This window comes from Octodon degus, unplaced genomic scaffold (assembly GCF_000260255.1).
Source record: "Octodon degus isolate 3935 unplaced genomic scaffold, OctDeg1.0 scaffold00039, whole genome shotgun sequence".
Taxonomy (NCBI): domain Eukaryota; kingdom Metazoa; phylum Chordata; class Mammalia; order Rodentia; family Octodontidae; genus Octodon; species Octodon degus.
This window is the reverse complement of record NW_004524615.1, coordinates 592,634-604,050: the sequence shown is the minus strand read 5'-3', so window position 1 is coordinate 604,050 and position 11,417 is coordinate 592,634. Positions and strand designations below refer to the sequence as shown.

At 54.5% G+C, this 11,417-nt stretch overlaps 1 protein-coding gene across 2 annotated transcripts in view; it reads right to left on the bottom strand.

Moving 5' to 3' along the window:
* Window positions 1-11,417, bottom strand: part of Grtp1 (growth hormone regulated TBC protein 1) — a 33,391-nt gene that overhangs the window by 9,382 nt on the left and 12,592 nt on the right. The gene's annotated exons all lie outside the window — the stretch shown is intronic.

The following is an 11,417-nucleotide window of genomic DNA, read 5'->3' as shown; positions in this document are numbered from 1 at the left end:
AAAAAAAAATTATTTGAAGGCTTCCATGTAAAACTATATGAGATTTGAAAAACTTCTTCTCTCTTTCCCGTGCAGTCTCTGAAGCGGCAAGGTGAGCAGGTCGCATCAGCCTTGTCCTCAGGGTGGCAGCAGTGCCCAGGGGTCCGTCCCCAGGCTTCTGAGGTACAACAAAGTCTACACATTTTGAAGATGTATGAAGGTTGTAAGCAATAATTTTCAAGAACTTACATAGAAGATAACTGAAGAAAATTGCATGCAATAAGATAGCTGCAAATGAATGTACAAGGCCTTCGGCAATTGTTAAAAAGACTTCACTGCCTCAGGCATGGCACGGCAGTGTTGTAGAAGGAACAGTGAAGACAGTGGTCAGGAAAACAGGAACAGAAGCAAATGATGAAAACATTTGATGCTAAAGAATTCACAAGTTATGTAGAAAAATAGACTTGACTAACCATAACTGAATAATAGTTTTATTTAAAATATAAAAAAACTTTTTCTCAAAAAAAACCAACCTTTTTCTCTTGGAAGCTACCTGGCTCCATAACTGTTTCACGGCTCTGTCACGGCTCCCTCGACCCCTGTGGCCATGACAGCCTAACTGAACACTCAGGACACTTGATCATACCCAGCTTTGCGGTCCTGAATCTAGACTTGGAACTGGTGGTCACCAATCTGGCCCTGTAACCGATGATCTCACCCTGCTAGCTAATCAGAGGGACTGCCAGGCTGTCCTGTCCCACCTTTGTACCCCTGCTTATGCCTCACAGAAAACTTCTGGCTCACAAACACTCACCACCTGGCTTTTGTTGGAAGTTACACCAGCTAGGACTAGGACTGCTGGTGTCAAATGCAGCTATTCCCTGCCTCCCAACCTCCTCGGGTGTTGTTCTTTACTGGACTCAGTTTGCCAACATTCTTGGTTCCCTGACTGGGAAGGCAGGGCTGACTGCTTAGGCTGCTGGATGGGGCCAGGAAGTTGGCCCGGAGCTCTCCAGGGTCCTCAGCAGGAAGGCATGCCCTCCTCTCAGAAGCTTGGACCAGAGGCCCCTGAGCGGTGCTGACCATCCCTCTGGGTTCAAAAGAGGGGAAAAGGGCACAGCAGGGTCAGCACATCAGATGGGGGAGACCCCGGGGCACCCCAGTCAGAAGAGGTTGATCACCTCTGGTATTAAAGCCACTCTCAAGGGAAGTGGGTGGCACGTTTAACCTCTGAGTGCCTGCTAAGTGCCTGTGTGAGTGTAACAGACAGCAGTAGGCTGTCCATGGAGGAAAGGCCTCCCGGACTTGCAGCAGGTCAGATCTCCATAGTCCCAGCTTACAGGTGACACAGCCTCTGTCATGAGGGTCTCACCAGGCTTGGGAGTATGAACGCGCCAATGGCCATGGCCTCACAGCCTCGCGAGCAGAGTGCCGTAGGCCCCTCGTTTGTGGAGCACACCTTCCTCCTTGTGCCACAGCTCGTAGGTGCATGACACATACTGCAGGGAGACAGAATGAGCGCAAGCCAGAGAAAACCCAGGATCCTCGACTGTGGCAAAAGAGGGTTTCCTGGTGACTGCAGAGTGACAGTGAAACCTTCACAGTGACAGCCTTCAGAGGCTCCATGCCTCTTGTATATTAGACAACCAAACCTTTGCCCGACTGGCCATCTTGATGTGGACACTGTCCACCGAGTCTAGGGCAAAGTGACAGACCCTGGAGAGCAAGGCCATCCTACAGTGTCCTGACACTGACTCCTGGGATCAACCTGCAGCAGAGCCTCCCACCTTGGCTCTGCACCTGTGTCCTGTGCGACAAGAAAGCCATCCTGGTTGGGGCTGGGAGGGCCACAGTTCAGCAGCATGGTGCCTGCCTGGCACTGTGAGGTCCTAAGTTCAACACACACACACACACACACACACACACACACACGCACACCCCTTTCCCTGAGGGCTCTCAGACTGAGCCCAGGCTAGCAGAGCTTTATGCTGTTCTGCCTGAGGACCCCAAAGCTGACTTGCCTCCTCCTTACTTTCATCAGTCCCAAACTGCTCAGCCAGCTGCGCTGCCACCACTGCCAACACCAGTTCTGCCTCCTGAACCACAGCCTCCTGCTCACCCAGATCTACTCACTTGGACTTGATTCAAATAAGGGGTGAAGAACCCTTCCACCTGCACACCCACCTGTCAAATGGGAAAACTGTAGACACCTCCTTAGGACTCCGTTTAATACTTCAGAACTCTGCTGTGCTTTAAGTGGGGCACAAGCCTGGTAAAAATCAAAGCCCGCACCACTGTGACCGATCCTGATGCATGGGGGAACACAGTCCTCCCCAGAGTGCATCCCAACTGGGACTGTAATCAGCAGACAGCAGCAAGACCTCAGATCAGTACTGTACTGCTCTCCTCGAAGGGCTCAAAGAGGAGGTGAAAAGCACATTAAAGTTACTGAAGCTACCCAGGAACCCAGTGAAAGTCGAGTCAGGTTTTATCAGGCTCTGTGAAGCCCACCAGGTCTACACACCCTTTGACCTCAGGCTCCTGAAAGTCAACAAATGGTCAGTCCTACTTTTGTTGCACTCAGCCCCTGACATTAGAAGAAAAATGCAAAAGGCTTTTCTGGACACCACGCAATTACTTCAGATTGCTCAGGTCTTTGTAAACCAAGAACGGGAATAAAAATGGAGCAACAGCATGAGGCAGATCACAGAGCCCAACAGAACACTGCTCTTCCAGCTGCAGCGTTAGGGAAGCCTGTTCCCGAAATGCCCAAAGGCCAATCCCACCATGGCAACCACTATAGGAGGCCCCTCGAGCCTCACTGCCTAAAACTGGCAGCAGCAGACCAATATGCTTGCTACAGCTTGGATGCTGCAAAGATAAATGCCCCCTCTTTCTGCGAGACACAAAGAAACTTGATTATCTGGGGCCACCTCTGCCTGAACTTCTCCTCGGCCTCTTTTAATGACCAGTAAGCCAGACCGGGCTTCATTGGACTGGGCCCTGGCAGCCTATGGCTGTCATCAGAATGAGGGAAACCCAGGACTTTCGGGATCTGGATGGTGGGGCTGAATGCTCAGTTCTGACTCAGCCTGCTGCTCCCTTGAGCTCTTGACGAGTCCAGGTCTTTAGGGCCACAGGAGCTCCCTCTGAAAAGAGCTTCTGTCAAAGCAGGTCCCACGAGATGTGAAGGCTTTATCAAACGTCCATGCCTGAGTTCCCTATGCCTGTCCTGGGACATGACCTCCTCTCCACATTGGGAACAAATGCTTCCTGTGCTCCAAACCAGCCAGCCTCACTCACACTTTCATCCACCATCCCAGACTTGATAGTAACTCCTACTGTACCTCAAGAGGAAGAAAATGCCTGAAGCCCTAACCCTGAAGTCCTGAGAGTCGTTTCCAGCAGTGTTGGCAGAGGACTCCTGGGGCCTGCTATCAACCTGGCCCCTTTGGTGACCGAGCTCTATCCCAAAGCGACCCCCAGTGCTGCTAAGCAGCACCAATTCACGGGAGGCCCAACTCAGCACCCAAGGCCTGAAAATAAAAGACAGATTAGAGAATTCCTGGGTGCTGCAATTTCTGTCAAATTTGGATACAAGGGCTTGCTAAGAAAGCTAAGCCTGCATATGACACGCTGACAGGAAAGAAAATGAAACGGGCACTGTCAAACTGGACCTTAGAACAGAGCGAGTGCTCTCAGGCCCCAAGTTAGCAACCCAGCGCCAGGCTTCCTGATGCAACTAGGGCCCTGATCCTGTTTGCTGATGAACAAAGATACACGGCATCAGGAATCCTGACCTGAAGACCAGCCTTTGGGAGAGGCCCTTCACATATTTGTCAGTCTAGACTCTGTGGTGAGGGCTGGCCTCCCCCCTGAGCACTGGCAGCAGCTGTCCTTCTGATTAAAGAAGCTGACCAGTTAACCCTAGTACAAAACCTGACAGTTCAAGTCCCACATGCTGTTCTGGAGCTGTTAAATAGGTGGGCACACCGTTGGCGGTCTAGCAGCCACATAGCTCAGTATCAAGACTGCTTTGTGAGAATCCCTGACTTCATCTTCAATTGATTGAACCTCTGGGCCCAGCGACCTTCTTGCCCACTGAGCTTGGCCCCCCATCATGGTTTGATTCATGAGCTGTTTGCCGGCTGGCCCGATCTAGAGGGAGCCCTTGTCTGATGCTGAGTGCACCTGCTTATGAATGGCAGTAGCTCAGTCAGGGTGGGAAATGTCAGGCTGACATGCTGTTGCTCCGGTGGAGGAAGAGCTCCTCACCGGGGGAAGTGCGCCGAGCCAGATCTCTTCCACAAAACTGGTCTGCTCAGAAAGCTGAATTATGAAAAAGAAAAAAAAAATCTGAATTATGGGCCTTGATACAAACTCTCAACTGGGCAAAAGAAAAGAAAGTGAACATTTATCCTGGCTTGAGGTGTGCTTTTGCCGCTGTTCACGTCCATGGAATGCCATACAAGGAATGTAGACTTCTCATGGTGAAAGGAAACAAATAAAAAATAGGAATGAAATTTCTCCGCTGCTGCCTGCAATCTGGAAGCCCAGGAAGGCTGCCATTATCCACTGGGCCTAAACCTCCACCAGCTGTTGGGGTGTCATAAATCCAGCTGTGGATCCAGCACTCTTGGGTCAAAAGGCACAGCTGGACTACTGCTGTGAAGTCTGTCTAGACAAGCCAGCTCCCCTGAAGTACTGCTGAAGAGACAATGCACTCCAAGCCCTGCCCATCACTCCGGACAGACAGGCCCATGCACAGCTGAAGCCTGGAGGACGGTGTCCAGAGGATTCTGGGTGACGACTTACGCCAGTCCCTCCCCACGTACTGGATACTGTGCTGTCCAGCTTGGCCCTTGCTCCCTGTCCTCTTACCACCTTAACCTACGCCTTGGCCTTGTGGACAGTTGCCCCAGACCCGTGGAAGACAACCAGCAGGCTCTTTTCCTCACTCCATACAGGGCTTTGTTGATCGTACTTGCTATTTTAAACTGTCTTCCACATTTAGAAAAAGCCTAGGCTATCAGTTATAACTAGACAGTATCTGTGGTTACCAGAGTGCCTGCATTTAATGCTGGGGTTCAGCTTCTGGCTCTGTTCAGTTTAGCCAAGGGAAACCAGACGGACCCAGCGCAAGCCTGGGCTGCATTTCACCCGGTAAAGACTGAGGAAAATAAAGGAGGCAGTCCAGCTTTCCCTGGACGTGGAATATACACTCCAGTCTGCTCGTAATGTCCTGAACGTCAGCTCCCGAGACACTGCTTCGGACTGCCGGCTTTGCCTGAAGTCTGCCCCTCCCTTTCCTTCAGATTCCCCACATATGTACTTCCTCAAAGAAGCTCACACAGTGTAAAAGTTCAGCTCCTGTTTGGGCTTCTCTACCTGTTAGTGGAAACGTGCCTGTGTCCGCCCACAGGCGCCACTGCCACACCTCCACGCATCTGGGCCACCCAGCGCCCTGATGGGAGCCTGACCGCCCTGACAAAACCCATTTCTTCGTCCCAGAGAGGTAAAAGCCTGCCTGGACACACCCAAAAGGCAGCGTGCCTCTGTTATCCTCTTAGCACAACCCAGGCCTACATGGGAGAGGGAGGCACAAGTGTCCTGGCACCCAAGGCCTCCACAGGTATAAGAGGGCCACCCAGATAGTCCCAGGCCCACTTGGGGTGAGCCTCGCTGGGCTAGGAACAACTGCTCTGGTCACCTGCCCGATCAACTGGATGACTCACTCCGTTGCGGTGCGGACCAACAGCAGAAGTCTCCAAATGGCCTTAAGCACTGCCCTCCGATGCAGCTTAAATAGGGCAACACTGAAATTGTCTTTTCTGAGTAAGAACAAGAGGGAGAAATGAAAGGGAAAAGCTGTCCAAGGAAAAACTGTTCTTTTAAAACCTTTTTTCTCTTGGAAGCTACCTGGCTCCATAACTGTTTCACGGCTCTGTCACGGCTCCCTCGACCCCTGTGGCCATGACAGCCTAACTGAACACTCAGGACACTTGATCATACCCAGCTTTGCGGTCCTGAATCTAGACTTGGAACTGGTGGTCACCAATCTGGCCCTGTAACCGATGATCTCACCCTGCTAGCTAATCAGAGGGACTGCCAGGCTGTCCTGTCCCACCTTTGTACCCCTGCTTATGCCTCACAGAAAACTTCTGGCTCACAAACACTCACCACCTGGCTTTTGTTGGAAGTTACGCCAGCTAGGACTAGGACTGCTGGTGTCAAATGCAGCTGCTCCCTGTCTCCTCGGGTGTTCTTTACTGGACTCAGTCTAGCCACAAGAGGATTAGGAGTTCAAAGCCAGCCTGGGCAATTTGCTGAGATCCAGTCTCAAAAAACACAAAGGCTGAGGTTGCGGGTAGGGATGGGGTGGCTCAGTGGTGCGCACCTGCTGAGTGTGCTTCCCACGTAACCCAGGCCACCCCACCCCGTGCTGCTGGCAGGCGCAGAGCCCGGGGCGCCCAGCACTCACAGTGGTGCCCTGCACGACCTCCACTGAGCCCGGGCAACAAGGGGTTTGTAGGCCGCACAGCGTGACCTTGGCCCTGTGACAGAGAGGCTTAGATGTTACCAAAAATAGAGACGCTAAGCATCCTGGGCACAGGGCTGGGGCTGTCCTCTCCCTGTGCTTCCCTAGTATGCCTGGCTTCCAGGCCACCCTCTGCTCCTGGGGCACCCACAGTGCCCTCACACACACCCCCCACATGCTCCCCTGCTGCTGCTGACAAGGTGAGAACTCAGCCCCAGCTCCCCATGGTCCTCGGGCCTGAGGCCAAGTGCAGGGCAGGTGCAGTGGCTCAGCAGCGGGCTCCTGAGCACTGCCGCGGGCACCTCCACCCTCAGCCTCCAGACCTTCTATAACACGTGTATGAGTTTAAGCCACACAGCCTAACACATGCACATGTGCACACAGTAGGTCTCCACCTAGAACTTGCAAGACAAGAACCAAAGGCCTGGTCATGGGTCACTAATGTGCCCCAAAGGCCTGCTGAGGTGGGGCAGAGTGGGCAGGAGGGATTACCCTTCGTCACAAGCTCCGCGGAGGCTGAGCCTGCCCTGCAGTGACCCTAAAGGGAGGGACCACCACAACCCTAGCAGCACGCAAGGTTCAAACTCCACTCAGTGGGCAGCAAGACACAGCTCCCACCCAGTTCTAGAGCTGTCTACACCAGGGCCAGGGGACCAGTAGGCTTGGACACTGGCAGTGTCCATGCCCTGCACCCCACACTGGACCTGTTGGCCACTGCACCCAGTCTCCTGTCTGTGAGTGAGGGTTAAGGATGCTGGCACCATCCCATGACCCTGCCAGTGAGCTGGAGCTGGGGCTGCAACCTGGAGGAGCCCAGGGAGGCTGGCCCGTAGGCCGGGCTCCATGCCAGCTCTGCCCACATGAGCAAGCCAGTGCCCACCAGAGCACAGGCTGCCAGCAGGGCCTGGCCCTTACTTCCCAAATCTCCTCCCCCAGCGCAGACTGGGAAGGATCCCCATCACGCTGCCACCTATTTTCCCAGCAAGACACACAGCATTGTTGGGCACCACTCTTGGACCCAGCTTACACCTGATGGATCAGAATAGGGGGCGTTCTCGAGCCCCCATCCTGGGCTGAGACTTGGCTTGGGTGACATACCTGAGGGTGTGAGGGATGTTGAGCCCCTGAAAGGAACAAGGCAGAGTCATGAGAGGCACACATTCAAAGGGACCTGAGTGGATGTCACCTTAGAATCACAAGGCTCCTGAGCCCAGCAGCAGCTCTCCTGAGCATGAAGCACACTCAGACTGCAGTGGGGCCAAAGCCCCTGAACATGCCACCTGCTCACCAGAGCCCTGACACTCTTCTACCCACCCTGTGACAAACTACTTGTGCTTCTGCACAGCTGCGTCCTTATGGAACTGTCCCCAAGGGGCCAAGGGGCAAGGACCAATGACAGATCACAGTGTCAGGACCCTGCTCCTCCACTTCTGGCCAGCTCTGCCCTGCTACCCACAGCCACAGCCCAACTGGCCACACCCACCACAAAGCCCAACCTGGAGGAGCCCAGCAATGTCCCAGGCATGGTGCTGGAGGTGGAGGCAAGTCCAGGGCCTGGCCTGACCACTTTGTCTCTGGAACAGAATCCTGGGGCCACTTCTAGGAGATTAAGTACTGGGGCAAGGGAGGAGGGTTAATGAGAACTGTGTTCTTGTGACAAGAGAGACCCTGGTGTGTCCCCTCTCTGGCCATGAATAACAGTGAGCTCAGGGCCACCGAGGACCAGCAGATGCAGGACGAGCCCCAAGATGGAGCAGTGCCCCCTCCTCCAGAGAGGCTTCCGGACTCTATCCCTGAGAGTCAGGACATACTGTCCAGGCATGAGCACCAAAGACAGCTGGGCTGCGTCCTAGCTCAGCCCTGGAGAAGAGTGACCCAGGAAGGTGTGAGGCAGAGGCAGAGACTTGTATGTGGCTTCCCACCTTGAACTCAGGGCGCTGCTCCCCGCCGGGCCCTTCCTGGCCCCTGGAAGCAGTTTTCCATGGTGTCACAGGAAGGAACAGCAGTCTGCTTCCGTCCTGCCATGGCACTGGAGTGGATGGGACCCACAGATGAGGGTCCCTGGGTCACTTTCAACTCTATGGATGTGCTGGGTCTACACTAGTCTTTTGTGCCCCATCGAGAGAATTTAAACAGTGCACCAGACTGCAGTAAAAATAAACTGACTGTCAAAGAGCCACCTGGCATGGGGCAACCACACCAAGGAGTTCCCAAGTGACCTGGGCAACAAGGGTTTCATCTCTGAACAGAATGAAATTTCTCATTTTTCTCTTTAAGCTCCTGTCCCTTTAGCTATGCATGGTGGCTGTTATCTCAGCACTCAGGAGGCTGAGGCAGGAGGATCACAAGTTTTGAGGCCAGCTTGTGCTACATAGTGAGTTCAAGGCCAGCCTGAACTGTATAGCAATCTCCTGTCTCAAAAAAACAAATGAATAAATGTCTGTCTAGTTTGCTAATTCCTAAACCTATTTAGTAATGATTCAAAGACTTACTTGCACTACTGATTTTTTAAGGAAAAATAAGTATTGAGAAACTTAATTGAAAAAAATAAAATGTGTGTGTGGGTGGGAGTGAACCAAGCCCCAGACTCTCCTCCAAGACAGAGGCTGCCTGGGAGCTAGGTGGACAGGGTGAGGAGGCACGGGCTGCCACTTGAGCAGTCCCGCTGTTGCAGGGGCAGCTGTCATCACCAGGATGACCCCCACGGCCCTGAGTGTGGACAGCAGGTGGGGCTGCAGCTACCAGGAAGCCCACAGGAAGGGCAAGGTCTGGCCCGGACTTGGGGTGCCTTGCAGAGTCCTGAGCCTCCCTGGGCTGCAGGCTGTTCCACCTCTGGCCCCCAGCCACATGGACCCAGCAGTGAGCTATCTACCCTGTGTGTCTTCAAGTGATGCCGGCCAGATCCTCACAGCCACTGTCCCTCAGCTGCCATCTCCGGCCCTGGCCAGTTCCTGAAAAAGAGGTCTTCTGCTTTGGGCAGCCAGTCCTATGCGTCACTGCCCATCCACCTAATGGATAATGAGAAGCAGCCTCTGAGATGAAAGTGACATTCCCAGCGGGCCTGCATGGGCACCTCAGAGCCGTCCCTCAGTCTGACCACTGGGGCAACCTGGTCTCCTCCACGGACAGCACCAGCACTGTGCCCAGCCACCCCCATGAGATAGCCAGCTCCAACTGCCTAGAGCCTGGGGACACAGCTAGCACCAGCTATGCTCAAGGCCCACCCATCCTCACCAGGTGAGACCACACCTCTGCCTGCCCAGGCACTGGCACTGTCTCGCCTGCATATGGGTCCCCCCGAGTCCCTGTCCTGGCCCTGCTCTGAGAGTAGTGTGGGGTTTGTCCTCCCTGCAACGCTCTGCACTGCCATTCTGTGATTTTCTGGAGCACTTTCCCGGGTCCAGAAGCTGGCCCTTTGCTAACTAGGGCTCAGACGCCCTCTCCAGGCCAGCTTGTCTTCCTGCTTGGCTTATGGTGTCCTCTACACTCTTCCTTTCAAGTCACCTGTGCCTCCCGCTCTTTAGAACGGCACAAGGGTCTGGCTTTGCTCTCCTCCATGCCAGTGGAGGTCCGATGTCCCCGAGGGTCTCAGAGTCCAAGCTTTGCCCTGTTGGCTGGCCGGCAGCTCTCCCAGGGACAGCTCCACAGCCAACTGGGTTTCTGGCTTCTCTCCTCCTCTACAGCTGAGCACCGTTCCGCTGAACTGTGCATGTGGCCGAGCCCTGGGCATTCTGGGCAAAGCAGCTCTGCTCCACACTGCACACTACAGCACCCCTTGACTCAGGCTGCTGAAGTTGCCTTTCATTCGGGATCTGAACTCTGGGTTCGCAGGGAAGATGGCCAGCAGGACCTCAGGATATGCGTGCTGCCTCCCAACACAGCCTGATGAGCCTTTTTACTCTGTTTTCTGTAAGGTTTATTTAAATTTTATGTGGCTTTGCCCATACTAAGCAAGCGTGAGCTACACCTTCAGGCCTTTTTCGAAACAGTCTGAGTTTCCAAGTCCAGCCTCCAGCCTGAGATCTCCCTGCCTCAGCCTCCCAAGTGGCTGGGATTACAGCAGTGCACCAGTCCTGACTTGTGCTTTACTTATGCTGCTCTCTTCTAAGCTGAGACCTGTCTGAACTGCAGCTTGGTCCACTGAATCTAGCAGCTGGTGCGGAACAAGGGCATGGCCTGCCTCTTGGCTTCCCACCCCACAATGTCTCACACTGTGGGTGGTGCCACTGTGTATCTTCCATGGGGACCAAGGTGCAACAGGGCTCTGGGGACCACACTACGCTTCCAAGATGCAGGGCAGAGCCAGGAGCACCACAGCTCGCTGGGCAGATCTCAGCTACAGAACCTACGTCCACAGCGAGGTAGGAGCAGCTGATGGGAACACCGACCAGTCACTGGGCTCTGCCGATGTCCCAGGCTTCTGCCCCAGCTGTCACCCCAGGCTGTGCCAGGCTGCTTTCCCCACGCTGCGTGATGGAGGCTGCAGGAGCCCCGGCTCTGTGTCCTCAGGTCCGAGGCATATGGACTGATAGCACCACTGTGGTGTTCACGTCCATCCAGGCTCCTGACTCAGCAGAGGTCAGAGCTGTGGGCCAGCACATCCTCGGAGCCTGGGCTGACTGACCCCTCCATCACGGTCCCATTCTGCATAAGACAGCTCCACACACAGCACAGCTGCTGAGGGCAGAAGCGGGTTGCAGCCTGGCTTCCACGCGGCCAGTGCCAGAGACTTTCCCCAGCTCTGTGGTAAGGAATGGGGGCTCTGGGCTTCTGCACCCAGCGGGACTCCACTGTGGTCCTCATCTACACCACAGTCCACCCCAGGCTGCGGTCCACATCCACACCACAGTCCACCCCAGGCTGCGGTCCACATCCACACCACAGTCCACCCCAGGCTGCG